This window comes from Leptopilina heterotoma, unplaced genomic scaffold (assembly GCF_015476425.1).
Source record: "Leptopilina heterotoma isolate Lh14 unplaced genomic scaffold, ASM1547642v1 Lhet_232, whole genome shotgun sequence".
Classification (NCBI taxonomy): domain Eukaryota; kingdom Metazoa; phylum Arthropoda; class Insecta; order Hymenoptera; family Figitidae; genus Leptopilina; species Leptopilina heterotoma.
Genome location: NW_025110949.1, coordinates 1745799 through 1764514, shown reverse-complemented (window position 1 = coordinate 1764514; position 18716 = coordinate 1745799). Strand labels below are relative to the sequence as shown.

Sequence of the window (18716 nt, the reverse complement as noted above, 5' to 3'; positions counted from 1 at the left end):
AAAATATAATACATTCTCTGAGAGGTTTATGTTCGGAAAAATAAAGTGAAAGATAAGAAAATAGCAGAGGGCACGAGATTATGGCGTGAAGATGCTTTTTAGAGTAGTGTGTTAAATGCCACGATTTTCTCTAATCGCGTTAGGATACGACCAAATAGCGTTTACAAGGGTAAAACCAACGACAACAACGACGAAAACGACGGTGGAATGGCATAATTAATGTCCGCCATATGCTCATAGGTCTTCCAAAGAAAAATACATATCTCACCCCAAGACCCTGGAGAGAGACCTTAGAGGAACGAAAAAAATACTCCCCAGAGATTGACACTCTTTTACTGAAAGAAAAACAAAAAGAGAAAGAGAAAATACACTTTTACAAATCATCACATAATTTACAATCCGTCTTTTTTAATCCACGATTGTTGTCTCAAACTTTATCAGTGAAATTTATAACACTCTTGCTCGAACTTGATAATTATTATATAATTTTACATATTTTTAGTTCAGAATTTATTTTTACTTTAGAATTAATATTCATTATTTTAATATTATTTAACTTACTTAAAATTTATTTAATTAACTAGCAATAAATTTGCGCTCTAAAGCGTGCGGCTAACTTCTTACTTACATTTTTAAATATAAGATTATAGCAATTTAAAAATTTTCATTATAGTGAATTAGTAAATTGCAAAAATTCTTTGATAGAGTTTAAATAAAAAGAAAATATTTGACTATAGACAAGAATTTCACATGAAATTCACAAACAAACTAGTGTTTGGCGTTCGTGAAATGTTCCACTTGAACTCTTTGATCGATTAAATAGTGAAGTATGCTGTTTCAATAGTTGCCGTAAATTAGCGATTAAATTAACGAGATGTTATCGCGAATCGTTCACAGCCACCAATGTAAAGAATTACAACGGAAACGCACAATAATGCTTTCGTTTTTCCCATCTAAAGCTTTGAATCAACAGTGCGTGACCGTATATACAATATTTGTGTGTATATTTGTATATATGCACGTGTTTGTGTTAAACATACACACAAAGTGTAGATAGTTTGACAAAACGATTTGTCGTTGTCACTTGCAATCTTTGAATCGACCTGTGCAATTTACAACGTGTCGATAATAAATTTATCGCTTTACATCTGTTGCGCACGAAAATTTTCTTTTTTTATTTCTTAAACCTAGTTGCAAGCATCTTGTCGTAAAGAATTACAATAACATATGTGATTTTCTTCAACAAAAAGATTAAAAAAAAAAAAAAAAAAAAAAAAAAAAAAATGAAATGGAAAAAAATGGAAGAAACGGTACCATGAATCAAGAAAATATTATCTCGCATTCTGACAATGCCATATGTTCTAAGATATAAATTTTTACACTCGAGATAGGAAAAACTTTTCTCCTGTCCCAAAAATATGGGATTGTTAGAATTTCGGGCAATATATTTCTTTCGTGTATTATGAAAAATAATATTTATGAATTTATGGGGTTATTGTTTATTTTATGGTAAAATTTTACAATTACGCGCTTCTTAATTTTTTAGCGTCTCTTGGTTCATCTTTGACAAATTTTATTTACAACAATTTTCTATTTAATAAAAAAAAATAAAAAACTGATTAATATCAATAAAATAATCTATTTAATATTTACTAGAATTCATGTAGAAATTAATTTGAAATTCCATAAAATTATTAATTATTTAATTAAAAAATATTTACAAAATTTTAATTGAAAATGAAACTTTATAAATTTTTAGAAAATAAAGGAAAAAATTTTATTCAAAAAAATGTTCTGTTACATTTGTTTACGAATTTCTTTAATTGTAAAGTTATTCTAAATTATCAATAACTTTTTTTCTAAAAAAATATTTAATTTTTATTATTTTTCAACAGGAATTAAGACATTCCAAAATTTTTAGTTTAAACCTCTTTAAAATTAAACTTATAAAAGTATTGTTATAAAACATAAAGATATCGAATTCGATTAAAATTGTACTAAAAATAATTAAAATTCTGCGATGAACTTTATTATTTATGAAAATAATTGAATTCCTATAAAACAAATAAAACAAATTTATTATTCATAAAAATAATTGAATTCATAAAAAAAATTTATTATTTATGAAATTAATTGAATTATTGAGAAGAAATTTACAAAAAAATTTGTTAATAATTGAATTCTTATGCAATCTTTATTATTCATGAAAATAATTTGTAAACGTTTGAGTAAAATTTCATTAAAAAATTAAATTCTTTCAGGAAATTTATTAAAATAGTAGATATTGAAAATCATTGAAATCAGAAAATTTTTTTTAAATAATTGAATTTTGGAGAAGAATTTTGTTATTTATAAAGATAATTGTGATTTTGACAAGATTTTTTTTTAAATTTTGAACATAATTAAACTTTTGTAAGAAGAATTTTATTATTTTTGAAAATAATTGAATTTCTGCAATCATTTGTAACTTCTCCAAAATTCAATTATTTAAAATGTTTTTAAATAAAATTTTTTTGTTTTTAATAATTAATTAAATATATATTATTGACAAATTTAACTAATTTCAAGAAGAATTTGAATTATTAACATTTTGAAAAAATCTAACTTTTTTCAAATTTTTAATTAAATTCATTAAAAATTGAAATTTTATAAAATTTAAAATTAAAGTCTTTTAAAGTTCGTCTATTTATGAAAATTGTAAACTCAATTCTTTTAAAAGTCAATTAATATTGAAATATTGTTACTGTAACTTCTTCAAAATTATTTTCATCATTTCAATTCAATTATTATTTTCTAGATTTTTCAGTTATTTTTTATGAAAATAATTGAATTCCTGTGGAATTTTTATTATTTATGAAAATAATTAAATGTTTGCGTACAATATGTAGATATTGAAAATCATTAAAATGTGAAGAATTTTTGAAAACAATTTAAATTAGGACAAAAATTTTATTGACATTTTTGAAAATAATTGAACCTTGGGGAAGAATTTTGTTATTTATAAAGAAAATTGGGATTTTGAAAAGAATTTTTTTTAAATTTTGAACATATTTAAATTTTATGAGAAGAATTTTATTACTTTTGAAAATAATTGAATTTCTGCAATTATTTGCAATTTATCAAAAATTGAATTTTTTTAGTGCGTATTCAACAAAAATTTTAATTAAATTTTTAAATTCTAATATTTTTAGAATTGGTAATTTTATTTAAAAAAGCAAGTTGCTACTACGTATAAAATTTTTTTCAAAATAATTTTTATAAAATTCTTCGAAGAAATTTAATAAATTTCAAAAATTTGTCAAAATTCAATTATTTTCAATGTCTACTATTTAAATAAAATTTCACAAACAAATTCAATTATTTAAAAAGAAATTTTAATAAAATTCATCTCAGGAATTCAATTATTTTTAAAAGTATTCTAATTCTTCGCAGAAATCTAATTATATTAAAAAATTTACGAAAATTCTCGTCAAAACTTCAATTATCTTTATAAAAAACAAAAATTCCTCTCCGAAATTCAATTATTTTCAAAAATTATAATAAAATTCATGGCAGAATTTCAATTATTTTGAATACAATTTTCATCAAATTCCAAGAAAAATGAAAGTATTCTTAAAAATTTTATTAAAATTTATCAAGAAAATTAAATTATTTAAAAATTTTGTTGATAAAATTCTATATGAAAATTCAATTTTAAGAAACATTTAATTATTTAATAAAATATTTATTTTTGTAGTTAAATAATTGAATTCTCGTAGAATGTTCTAATAAATATTGATTTAAAAATTAATTTCAGTTAAAATTTTAGATTATAATTGAATATTGAAAGCATTATTGCGTTGATTTTTTGAAATAGTTGAATTTTCAAAATGTTTCAAATTAAAATCTTTGATAATTTGAACTTTATATACTTTTAATTAAGAATTGTGTAGAATTAAGTTTTTTAAAAAAATTTAATAGAATTTTTTTAAAATTATTTAAAGTTTTTAATTTCTAATACACTTAATTGAGGATTGCCAGTCTTATCGAAATTTCATAAAATTAAATTGTAAAAAAAAAAATTTGAAAATTCTCAAAGAATTTTTTCAAAAATTATTTTAAAGAAATTGACCTAAAGAAGAATTTTAGTTGAAAATTTTAGAAATGAATAATCGTAATTATGAAAATGATTTTTGAAGAAATTACTGTAACAAAGTAGCAAGTTTTAATTATTATAAAATGAGGAAAGCGACCGATCGATTTCTTCATGTTTTCTAATAATATTCTTATAAGTTATTGAATTTTCAATTTCTGAAAATTTTAATTTCTATATGAAAAAATAATAATGATTAAATATTTATATAAAAATAAAGTTATTGACATTTTCAAATAATTTTTGTATTAAAAACCTGGAAAAGTCAGGGAATTTGAAAAGAGAATATGCGTGGCAACCCTGTAATTGTTGTTCTTTTCAATATTCTTTAAAATTTTTTCTAATTGAAAATGGTTTGTAAAAATCTAACAAAGTTATTTTAAATTCAAGTACATTAGTATATCTTAAATTGAAGTTACCTATGTATTCTAAATTAAAAATAAAAGTCTTAAATTACGAAAGTTTAACTGAAAATTTAGGTAGTTGTACCAAAATTAACAAAGTTTTTGAATTAACCTAACTAATTAACATAGTAAAATGTTCAGGGTAATAATGACAACCAGAGTTCAGAGTGAAAATTTCGAAAATCGTGTCCAGAGAATTAATAAAATTCCGTTAATTTAAAATCAGCTAATTTCTTTTTTTAGTCTATCAATAGCTATTCTTCTTTTTAGTAACAGTGTCTTAAATTCAAAAACTAATATTATAATAATATTTTTCCTCAATTTCAGGAAATTCGCAACATAAGTTCATAAAACTTTTAACAGAGTTTAGCATTTTTTTGTTGTTATTCCTATAAACTGGAATCTTGAAAAGAAAAAGAAAAAAAGTGAATAGAAATTTGTAAAGAAAATTTTTCGTATCAGTGTCTCTCTTACTGTATATATATCTATACATACAGTAAAAGTGCGTGACATTTGTCGATGCTGTGGGTTTTTCTCCTTAGTCTTGGAGTCACAAATTTAGAGTCATGAGACAAAGACATTCGCGCTTAACGTCTCGCCACTTGTGAGTCGTAAAACTCAAAGATAATGATGCTTAACAAAAACAAAGTGTGCATAAACGTAAATGCTAGAAAGTCAAACAAGTGTTGCGACATTCCATTCACACACATATATATATAGGAGAAGACGACACCAATTTTTTGAATAATTATTATTGACTGTCCATATTCACAATTTTGTTCAACAATTCTTTGTTCTCTCTGATTACTTTTATAATGTTTCTTTTGAATATCTGGACATTCAATTAGCAATGTGTCATGAATATGCAAAAAAATAAAAATAAAAAAAAAAAACCTTGTGCCACTATTTCGGTGGATATTGAATATACAGGGTTGCCACAGGTCAGGGAAAATGAAATTGTCCGCAGGAAAATCAGGAAATTGTCAGGGAATTTTATCAAAAGTACTGTAATAGATATTAAATTTCTAAAACCATTTTTTACTTTTTTAATCCGATAATTGAATTTTTATAAACAAGTCAACAAAACTTTTTGAAGCAATTGAAATTTTCTAAAATTCTATTATAAGAATAATTGCTTTGTCTAACAGGCTTTTATTGACATTTTTCAAAATAATCTAAAACGTTCAAATAAACGAAATTTATTTCTTTCTTTAAATTAAATTTTTATTGCAATAATTTTGCGTCACTATCAAAAATATTATAATTACAAAGTTTCTAAATGTAAAATTTAAGTTTCTAATTTTTATTGTGTTCAGTAATTTATGATAATATTTTTAATTAAAAAATATTTCGTTCATTTGAGCGTTCCCTGATTTCCAGACATTTGACTTTTTTCCTGACTCTAAAGAATATTCTAATTCACTCTAAAAATTATTAGGTACTCAAAAAAAATTTGCTATTACATTTATTTACGAATTTCTTTAATTGGAAAATTATTTAACGAATTCATCAATAACTTCTATTTTAAATAAAAACTAGCAACTTCTTGCTGCCTTTTTTTAAATAAAATTAGCAATTTTAAAAATAATAGAATTTAAAAATTTTCTAATTTAAACTTTTGTTGAAAACACTAAAAAAAATTCAATTTTGGAGAAATTACAAATAATTGTAGAAATTCAATTATTTTCAAAAGAAAATAAAATTCTTCTTATAAAACAATTGAGTGATACAATCATTATTTTAAATATTATAAGAATATTGTTACTGTTACTTGTTTAAAATTATTTCCATCATTTCAATTCAATTATTATTTTCTAGAATTTACAACTTAAATTCTTCTCTAAATCAATTGTTTTTAATAATTTTTGCAAAAGTTCTTTGAGAATTTTCAAATTCATTTGTTTACAATTAAATTTTAAGAAATTTCGATTATTTGGAAATTTTTCAAATATACATTAAAAAATAAAAATTTGAAATAATTTAAAAATATTTCGATTAAGCATTTTGATGAAAATTAGCTCTATAGAATTTTTAATTAAATGTATGAAAAATTCAGATTTTCAAAGATTTTAATTTCAAACCTTTAAAAAATTAAATTATTTCTAAAAATTGCAATTATTAGTAACTTCTCAAAAATTTAATTATTATCTGAAACTTTAACTAAAATTAATTTTTAAATCAATTTTTATTAGAAAATTCTACGAGAATTCAATTATTTAAATACAAAAAAAGATAATTTATTGAATAATTAAATGTTTCTTAAAATAGAATTCTTATACATAATTTTCTTAACAAATTTTCAAATAATTGAATTCTTTCGACGAATTTTAATAGAATTTTTAAGAATAATTACATTTTTCGAGGAATTCGATTAAAATTCTATTAAAAATAGTTGAAATTCTGCACTGAGTTTTATTATTTATGAAAATAATTGAATTATTAGGCGAAGAAATTTACAAAAATGTTTCAAACAATATATTTTTTTTTAAATTTATGGAAATTCTATTTTTAATATAATTGAATTCCAGTGGAATTTGTATTATTTTATATTTTAGAAAAAAATTGAATATTCGTGCTGAATTTTATCAAAATTGGTTTTAAATAATTGAATTCTTTTGGTATTTTTTATTAAAATAATTGATATACAAATTATTAAATTAAGAAAATTTTTTTTAAAAATTGAAATTTTGCTGTGAATTTTATTAAAATTTTTGAAAATAATTGAATTTCATTACTTTTGAAAATAATTGAATTAATGCGAAGAATGTAATGACAAATTTTAAAACAATTAATTTTTTCGAAAAAATATATTTATTAATTTATTTACTTAAGATTCTTACACGGGCTAAGCCCTCAATACAAAAAAACGATGTAAATTCTATTTTAAATAATGAATTCATGTACATTTTTTTTTTTTTGAAAGTAATTGAATGATTGTGTAGAATTTTATAAAAACTTTTGTTTAAAAATTCAATTCTTTTGGGAAATTTTATTAAAATAGTAGAATTTAATTTTTCTAAAGCAATTTAATTAAATTTTTAATGACATTTATTATATTAAAGAATTTTATAACAATTTTTGAAAATAATTGAAAACTTTTTGAAGAATTTTATTAGATTTTTTAAAAATAATTGAATTCCTGAGAAGAATTCAAATAATAATTTTTGAAAAAAAAAAAAAAATTTTTTTTTTTTTTAATCAAATTCATGAGAAGAATTTTATTAAAATTTTTGAAAATAATTGCCTTTTATTACTTTTCAAAAAAATTGAATTCTTGTGATGAATATTGATATTTATCAAAATAATTGAATTTTGGAAAAGAATTTTATTAAAATTTCTTAGAATAATTGATTTCATGCGATTTATTTAAGAATTTATGCGATTTTGTTGTTTATCAAGCTAATTGAATTCTTTTGCAAAATTACTTAAAAATTTTTGAAAATAATTGATTTTCTGCTACGAATTAAATGTTATTTATGAAAATATTTGAATTATTGCAACGAATTTCATTGTTTTATTGAATAATTGAATGTTTCTTAAAATTGAATTCTTTCCTCAAGTTTTAATAAAATTTTTAATACTAATTGCATTTTTCAAGGAATTTATTTAAAATTGTATTAAAAATATTTGAAATTCTACGATGAAAATAATTGAATTCGTAAATGAAATTTTTATTATTTATAAAAATAATTGAATCTTTTTGTAGAATTGTATCAACAAGTTTTTTTTATAATTAAATCTGTTGATAAATTTTATGAAAATAGTAAAAATTTAAAAACATTGAATTGCGAAAAACTTTTAAAAATAATTGAAATGTTTCAAAGAATTTTATTTAAATTTTTGAAAATAATTGAATTTTTGGCGAAAAATATTGCTATTTATTAAAATAATTGAATTCTTGACGAGATATTCATTAAAATTTATAAAAATAATTGTATTCGTGCAATTTATTAAATTTTGTTTAAAGAATTGAAATTTTGCCAAGAATTTAATTAAAATTTTTTTGAATTCTTGAGAAGAATTTTGATATTTATCAAAATAATTGAATTTTGGAAAAGAATTTATTTAAAATATCTTTAAAATAATTGATTTTATGGAAAGAATCTTGTTCGTTATCAAGATAATTGAATTCTTTTGCAGAATTATTTAAAAATTATTGAAAATAATTGATTTTCTGCGACGAAAAAAAGGGGAAATTTTTAAAATAGGGTACACGTTTAGGGGCTAAAATTAAAAAAGGGGACTTTTAGGTAAATAGGGGACAGACTGTGAAGCCAGGGTAAATTAAATTTTAGCTTCTAAAAATGAAAAAGAAAATCAATTTTATGTGACAACTTCGATATATATTGAAAATATTTGTGCAAAATTTTATGAGCTTTGAACATATTTCTTTTTTCGGGATACATATTGGAATAGAAATGTATACTTTCACTTTTCAAATTGAATGCAATCGACACAGATACATCGATGTTGCGAGCTAGATTGGAAGCGAGTTGCCATGCAGTTTAACACGATACCCACAATTCTGTTGGACATACCTAATCTGCAATGACACTCACCTGCAGTTTCGAATTTTATATATATATATATATATAGCTCTTCCATATTTGCAATTCAATAGTCATCTGCACAATGTGCTGTGCCCAACTATGACTATCACAGTTTGTAGTAAAGCAAAAGCATCAAACAATCGTTAATGCTTTACTCAAGTATATAGGGAATACAATATTTTATAAATAATATAAATATAGTCATGTGTGCGAGAGTATACATTGTTTTTTTCCCATATTTATATCAATTTACTGCTTTAAATTCTATTTTAAAACATGATTTATTTCAATATATTATTTTAAAGGCATCGTTGTGCATTTCAATAAATAACGCAAGAGAAGTCTATTACAATTTGTATATATACATATATACTGTGTTTTGTATGTTTATAATATATACAAATGCGGTATTTAGATTTAAATACATGACGTTTTTATGAAGATTTATACATTTCTTTATTGTACTTGACATTTATGTACACCAGGAAATTAAATAATTTCCAGTACATTTTCTTTATTGAACTTAGCATACATAGTGATTTCTCTATATATGACAGTTTATGCGTTTTGTTAGATTGAAAAAATATACAAGTGTAACTGAAGGTTTATTTATATTTACAGAAACATTTCTGCGACAAATTAATTCTTGTAATATTGTTTTTTTCTAACAAGTTCTTTTTCCTATAATTTCAATTATTTTCAAAAATAAAATGCATTTTTCTAATTTCAATGATTTTCAATATCTACTATCTACTCCAAAAAGAATTCTCTGCACAAGTTAGTTAAACAGGAGTTAAAAAAAAGTAATCATCAACTCCCTTGGGGGAGATGTTTCGCTGTTACAAAAGAAGAGTAAAAATTTAAAAATTAATAAACTATTTTAATGATTTGCATAAAAAAATTTTTGATCATTAATTTCTGCATTCAAGAGGAAATATTCCTCCGTGTATGGTAAAAAAAAGTAACTCATTTTATGTCTGATAAGTTGTAGCGATTTTTCAAAGCTTTCACGTAGACAAAATCGCAGACAGAAAAAAGGCTGTGACAGCAGGGACGACAAAAAATCAAAAGAGTATATAGCAAAGTAGATCCGAGAAGTCCAGAGACAACTTACCTCACGTACATTTGTTGTTTCAGCTCGTAGTTCTCGCGTGTGAGATTCGAAACCTTTTTAGCCAAGATCGGCATTTGCCAAGTTAGAGACTGCCTTTCCTTTCCTTTCCTTTTTGTTTTTTATTCTTTTCCCTTTCTTATATACATCCCCCTTATATGCCGAAAAAAAAAGGAACGAGCTGCGTTGGTCAGAAATCGAAATTCAGAACCGAATTCGACTCTTTACAAACATCGTATCCACAAACTTGGTACATTTGTCGTGATTCGTTTCGTGACCACGCTATCCAATATCTCCAGATTTCCTTCTCCAGTTTTTTTTTTTTTTTTTTTTATTTTTTAAACCCACTGCTACCATTTTTTTTTCCTTTTTGAACTGCTCCGTGAATACTAATAACTAAACACACTGCGACTGAGACTAATGTCCCTTCAATATTAATATGAAAACAAAACCAAACAAAAAGTCGGAAAACCATTAATTGCAGAAAACGAATCTATATGACCATTGGAAAAATTATTTGACATATCAGACCATTTATCCGAACTCCGAACATTTCCCATTTCTTTTTATCGGATTTTTTTTCACAATTTTTGTTTGTATATCTAAATTAAACGATTGAGAGTTCCGATGGGGCTTAAAACAATTCGAGATGAATGCTAAAACGAACTCTTTGAATGTTTTTTTTTTTTTTTTGAGTAAATGATTAAAAAATATTAATAAATATTAAATAACCTACATACAAGAGTATTATTTATAGAAATTTATTTGTCAATAGAAGATAAATTTTAAAACATTGAAAAGCTTTTCGGATTATATATTAATAAGTGGTGATATACATAATATATTTTCTTTAGTGCTGAAAATAATTTTCTAATTACTTCATTTTCTTATCGGGCAAAAAAAATTTGATGCAATTATCCGGATGTTCTTTAATCCGGATTACCTGTACTTCCAATTAGTGCGGATAATTGAACCAGTACTGCATTAGATTAATAATTTAACAACTTCTCGTCATATTCCTTTTTCTGATGTGTATTTCCGTTGAATTTTCCGTTGTCCCTGAGGAATATTCCCTCTGTATTTTGATAAATCGAAAATTAACTCAACCAAAAAATAGATTTCGACTCAATGTAAAAATAATGTCTATAAGTAAACCAAATAACTTATTCAATCATGAAATAAAAAAATTTGACTTAATTGAATTGTTAACTTTAGATAGATTGTATATTCAATTTATTATTGTTGTGCAAATTACAAAATTGATTTATTTCCAAATATAATAATAATAATAATCAAAATAACAAAATAATAATCAAAATTAATAATAAAAAAAATATAATAATAATAATAATCAAAATTCATAATCAAAATTTAAAAAATTCACTTATTAAATTTTTTAAATAATTTCATACTCAAAATTAAAAAAATTCGCTTATTAAATAAAAAATTAATTATTACTGTTCAAATTTTCAAAAATTTTAATAAAATTAATAAAATTTAACCAAAAAAATTCAATTTTTTTCTAAAATTTTAATAAATTCTTCCAAAAAATTCAATTATTTTTATAAATAGTAAAATTCTTCGCAAGAATTCAACTAATTTTATAAAAAGTAAAATTCTTTGCAGGAATTAAAATAATTTTAATCAAATTCAAATAAAATTACATAAAAGAATTTAATTATTTTCAAAAATTTCCATAAAAAATTGAATTTCAACAAGAATTTAGATTTTTCTAAAAATGATTCAATTATTCTTAAGGGCATTTGAATCATTATGACGTCACAATTTGTTGAAAGCATTTGTTTTAAAAACTGTGACGTCATAATGGTTCAAATTCCTTTAAAATATTTTTAAAAAATTCTATATAACAATTAAGTTACTTTCAATGCAATTTTTGAAATATATTCGTCAAAATAAAATTGAAAGAATTCAATTATTTTCAAAAAATAATAAAATTCTTGTGATGGAATTCAATTATTTTGAATATTAATTATTTTAAATAATTATAAATATAGTAAAATCCTTTGAAGGAATTCAATTATTTTTAAAACAATTTTAATTGAATTCCTCGGATGAATTCAAATATTTTAAAATATTTCCATAAATTTCAATAATTTCCTAAAATTTCAATAAATTCTTCGAAACAATTCAACTATTTTTATAAGTACTAAAATTCTTTGCAGGAATTAAATAATTTTTAATCCAATTTAAATAAAATTACACGAAAGATTTTAATTATTTTCAAAAATTTCCATAAAATTGAATTTCAACAAGAATTTAGAATTTTCTAAAAATAATTCAATTATTCTTAAAATATTTTTAAAAAATTCTATATAATAATTAAATTACTTTCAATGCAATTTTTAAAAATATTCGTCAAAAAAATTGAAAGAATTCAATTATTTTCAAAAAATAATAAAATTCTTATGATAAATTCAATTATTTTCGAAACAACTAATTTAATTTCTCAAAAAAAAAAATTCATTATTTTGAAATATTTCTATAAAATTCTTCATAACAATTTAATTATTTCTTAAAATTTATAATAAATTCTTCGAAACATTTCAATTATTTTTATAAATAATAAAATCCTTTGCAGAAATTCAATTCTTTTTTCGATTAGTTTAAAAAAAATTCAAAAAATTCTTCAAAAGAATTTAATTAGGATTTTTAAAAATTTTAATGAAATTCTTCGCGAGATTACCGGAACTTGTACTTTATTATTATTAATGTTATGATTATTTTTATTTTACAATTAATTTAAAATTGTAATGACAAATAGAAATCATCAGAATTTTTTTCACTGCTTTTCATTAAAAGACTAAAATTTTGTTAAATATTATGTTTTGTCAAATTTAAATTATACAGATTTTTGTTCTTTACTTCTGAAGAAAATTATAAAATTCTTAAACAACTGTGATTAAGAAATAGAAAATTTATTTATTTTGCATTATTTTTGTTTATGACTCACAATTTTTTAAACAAAATTATTATTTTGTTTTAGAAAAAGAAGAAAATTATTTGCACAATTCCTATTTTTAATCTTATTTTTTGAACAGAATTTTCCACAGGAATTAGGACATTCAAAAATTTCAAATTCAAACCTTTTTTAAATTAAACAATTTATAAAAGTATTGTTATAAAACATGAAGATATCGATTGCTCCGGAGTGATCGATTTCTTCATGTTTTCTAATAAATTAAAGATGACCAAATAATAAAATCATTATTTTATATTAAGAATATTATTACTTTATTATTATTTTCATCATTTTTATTCAATTATTATTTTCTAAAATTTTAAACTATTTTTTATGAAAATACTTGAATTCCTTAAAAAAAATTTATTTTTTTTGAAAATACTTGAATTCCTTAAAAAAAATTTATTTTTTATGAAAATACTTGAATTCCTTAAAAAATTTTATTTTTTATGAAAATAATTGAATTCCTGTGAAAATGTTTGTTACAAAATGTTATTTTTTTAGAAACAAAGAAAAACATTTTTCTTAACAATATTCCAAGTTTTCATTAATTTTCTGAATTTTGATCGGAATTCTATCTTCCTATAAAATTAAAAATTTTTAATTTTTTTAGAATAATTCTATAATTATTATTATTTTTTTGTTTTGTTCGCCGTTAATTGTTGTTTTTAATTGTCATTTGTTTTTAACTTAGTTATTCCAGCTTTAATGCAATTTTAGCGAATTTATAGTGAATTATTATTTTTGAAATTAACTCGTACAAATACTCTTCTAAAATATAGTATAGAAAAATGGTTATTGAATGTGAAATATATAAAAAATTTTGAAGAGTGTAATGCCATCGTCTGTGGTACGCATACTAATTTGAGTGAAATTAATCTTGAAAAGCTTTATTTGCATTAGTCGAACTTTTTTCATTCAGTTATGCCGGTCATTTTGACTATGACTGCGGGACGTCAGTTTGGTAAAGTGGAAGCTGTCGAGGAATCCAAATAATGGAGTAGGTGACGTGGTGGCATTGGACATACTCGTGCGTACAACAACGCAAATAGATCAGAGATTTTTCACTCGCACATTATAGGAATGCCAAAATATATAAGCTATTAATTCGCCTGAATATTAATATCGTCAAATTTGAAAAAAAATACTGCCTTACTGCCTTTTTTAAATAAAATTAGCAATTTTAAAAACAATAGAATTTAAAAATTTTCTAATTAAAATTTTTGTTGAAAGCACTAAAAAAATTCAATTTTCGAGAAATTACAAACATTTGCAGAAATTCAATTATTTTCAAAAAAAGAAAAAGAAATTCTTCTTATAAAATTCAACTATGTTCAAAATTTGGAAAAACTTCCAATTACCTTTATAAATAACAAAATTCTTGTCCAAAGTTCAATTATTTTCATAAATGTCAAAAAAAATTTTGTCCTAACTTCAATTATTTACAAAAATTTTTCTAATTTCAATTATTTCCAATTTCTACTATTTTAATAAAATTTCCCAAAAAAGAATTAAATTATTGAAAAAGAAAAAATTTTAATAAAATTGTATGCAAACATTTAATTATTTTTATAAATAATACAAATTTCACAGGAATTAAATTCAAAAATAAGATTAAAAATCGAAATTGTGCAAATATTGTTCTTCTTTTTCTAAATCAAAATAATAATTTTGTTAAAAGAATTGTGATTCATAAACAAAAATACTGCAAAATAAATAAATTTTTTATTTTTTAATGACAGTTATTTAATAATTTTCTAATTTTGTTTAGAAGTAAAGAAGACAAATCTGCATAATTTCAATTTGACAGAACATAATATTTAACAAAAGTTTTAATCTTTTAATGAAAAGAAGTGAAAAAAATTCTGATGATTTTCTATTTGTCATTACAACTTTGAATTAATTATAAAATAAAAATAATTATAACATTAATAATAATAAAGTACATGTTCCAATAATCTCGCGAAGAATTTTATTAAAATTTTCAAAAATCCTAATTAAATTCTTTTGAAGAATTTTTTTGAATTTTTTTGAAACTAATGGAGTTTCTTTAATAATTTTAAATGAAAATTTTGAAAGCAATTGAATTTTATGGAGAAGAATTTTATTAAAATTGTATTTGAAAATAATTAAATTTTTGTAAAGAATTTTACTATTTATAAAAATAATTGTATTGTTCCGAAGAATTTATTAAAATTTTAGAAAATAAATAAATTTTATGTTATTATTTGAAAATTTAAATTCTCTCGAGGAATTCTATTAAAATTCTTTCGAAAATAATTGAATTTCTTTAAAGAATTTTATTAAAATTAAGTCTATATTCAAAATAATTGAATTCATCACAAGAATTGTATTATTTTTTGAAAATAATTGAATTCTTTCAATTTTTTTTTGACGAATATATTTTAAAATTGCATTTTGAAAGTAACTTAATTTTTATATAGAATTTTTTAAAAATAAATATTTTTAAAAAATTCTATATGAAAATTAAAAATAATTGAGAATTATTTTTAGAAAATTCTAAATTCTTGTTGAAATTCAATTTTTATGGAAATTTTTGGAAATATAATTAAAATCTTTTGTGTAATTTTATTTAAATTGGATTAAAAATTATTTAATTCCTTCAAAGAATTTTAGTATTTATAAAAATAGTTGAATTGTTTCGAAGAATTTATTGAAATTTTAGGAAATTATTGAAATTTATGGAAATATTTTAAAATGTTTGAATTCATCCGAGTTATTCAATTAAAATTGTGTTGAAAATCATTAAATTTTTGTAAAGATTTTACTATTTAAAAAAAAATAATTGAATTCTTGCGAAGAATTTGACTATTTATAAAAATAATTGAATTTTTTCGAAAAATTTATTAAAATTTTAGAAAAAAATTGAATTTTTTCGAAATATGTTCAAAATTTTTTAAAAAATTGAATTCTTTCGTGAAATTTTATTTAAATTTTTGAAAATATATGAACAGTAATAATTAATTTTTTACTTAATAAGCGAATTTTTTAAATTTTGATTATGAAATTATTTAAAAAAATTTATGTTTGAAAATAAAAAATTTTGTAATTTGCATAACAATAAAAAATTAAATATACAATCTATCTAAAGTTAACAAAAAACAAAAGTATAAACAAAAGACAACTTTAGAGTGTGAGGGACAGAAAAAGTGAATGAATGAAAGAACATTTAAATTATTATAGTTAATTTGTTTTAAAATTAATAATCAATTAGCTTTACAACATGAATAATTAATTTTATTATATTAATTTGAATTATTAAGTCACTGTTTTGAAAGTGCTAGTTCGATACATATTACAGTTAATTAATTTCACTGTTAGTAAACAATAAGTTTGAGTAATAATAATTAATTGTAACCTAATTAGTTGCTTTTAATACAATAATTGTTAATTAACATTATAATTAATACAAATATTCGAATAAATAATTGTTCAACACTATTTAATATACTGCAGATGTATTCAGAATAATTCTTATCGATCATTATTATAGAAATATTCTTATCAAATTATTTGCGAAATACTCCAGTTGAATATTTAATTTTATTGAATCCATTCAGTGTGATTTAATTTCCAATGAAATTTAAAGTACCTTTCTGGGTATAGAATTATTTTATATATTTTCACATTATTGGCAAAATAATCTGTTTTAATTCCTCAGACTGAAATGCCATTAAATTTTATATACGATTTTCAATGCACACTAAATCCTTCTATTACCGATTTAATGCAGCGTGTTAAACATTTGCATTACATTTAGTGGAATACAATTACACATTTATATATACGAATTTCTCTCTTTTTTTTTATTCTCTTTTTTTCTCTTCGTCGGCTATTTAACTTATTTTAGAATTTGGAGAATTTAAAATAAGAAAATCATCAGTGGCGTGAAATGTTAAAAGCTTTTATATTTTATATAGATATTTTTGTATGGCACGAGGACAAATTTCCTGATCTCTTAGTAAAAGGTTCTCTTGAAGAGGCGCGCACTTTCCATCCAAAACGATTGTTACCATTCGTCAAGAAACGTCCGACTCAATAAAACATTCTGCCGCAAAGAGAATTTCTAAAATTAAACCACAATTTTAGAAACCACCCTACTTGTGTGTATTTATGTTTGTTTTGTATATATATATGCTTCACGAAAAAAAAACTGTTTCGACGACTACATGATTTGTCGATTACATCGCAAAACGAAAATAAATGTTCTTTATAAATTGTCACATTATTTTTTCGTAAATAGAAGAATTTTTCTCTTTTTCAAGCGAAAGGCACTACACTATACGTAGAATCGGTGAGCTTTTTTCTTGTAAAGAAAGATTATCTTTTCATGTACAGAATAATTGATTTCATGACAACGATTTTTCATTCGGTAGGGTTATCAGAAGAGCTTTTTTAACCCTCTGCCTACGCTGACTTATCCCCACTCTAGCGCTTTTGAATGTAATTCCCATAGTCCCCACCAGACGTCCAAATAGACGATTTTAGACGATAACGGTCACATGAGTAGGCAGAGGGTTAAAAAAAAATTCCAATTAGTCAAGATGAGCTTTCTTTAAATATTTTTTGCAACTTTTGTATAATGTTGAAATTTATTCCACTGTATTGAACAATAACAATCGCAATAAATAGTATAATTATAAAATTAAACAAATTAAAAATACAATACATAGTAATATTATTATACTTATTATTAATCTTTGTATTAATTTTAATAATTATAAATATTATAATAATTTGAAAAAATAAACAGAAATATTTTTTTCAAAAAAAAAATGAGAATGTAAAAATTCTTTTCGTTTTTATTTGTTTCAGGAATATTTGGAAGTGAAGTGCATGGTGACAAAAAGGAGACTTTTATATTTTTAAAGTGAGCTTTCGCATATCCGTCATAAAAGGAGCTTTATCTTGGGGGTTTTTCTAAAGTCAAGAAGTAATGCAAGTTTAGTGTGCGTGCTGGAAGTTAGTGTGCATATATACATAAGTATATGTTACAATTCAAGGCCATAAAGTTGTAGACACCCATCTTCTCTCTTTCACATATACATTTGTCTGCCAGCATCTCAGGTAATATATCTTTCAGTAACACCTACTGTTTAATACATTAACTATTTGGCAATATTTCACATAATTACATTATCCGTTAAATATTATAATTCGTCTTTAAATTTACATGCAAATTATTTTTACCACGTTTAAAGCAGTCATTTTTCAATAATTTTATTTAAAACTATAGCTAAAATAACGCACGCGTGTGTTTTCTTTTTGCATGGTATATAAACATAAAAAGAAAAATATAAAAATATAAAAAAAATTTTTTTTTATTTTCATATTAAATTATATTTTAAAAATAAAAGTAAAAATTATTATAAGCAAAAAAAAGGTTAAATGCATATACATATATGCGAAATATTAAAAAAAAAAAACAAAAGCATGCACAAAAGTCTACAAGTTCTGGTATAATAATTTTACTTATGTAGTTTAAAATTAATTGAATTTTCAAAGAGTTGCGTGTACA

The 18716-nt window shown here is 21.7% G+C and overlaps 1 long non-coding RNA gene across 1 annotated transcript in view; it reads left to right on the top strand.

Moving 5' to 3' along the window:
- The window catches only part of LOC122502535, a 112319-nt gene extending 94060 nt beyond the window's left edge, over positions 1-18259 (top strand). Inside the window, exon 3 of the long non-coding RNA XR_006301640.1 lies at positions 18014-18259. This is a non-coding gene — a long non-coding RNA (uncharacterized LOC122502535). The remainder of the gene's footprint in view (positions 1-18013) is intronic.
- Positions 18260-18716: the final 457 nt, after the last annotated feature.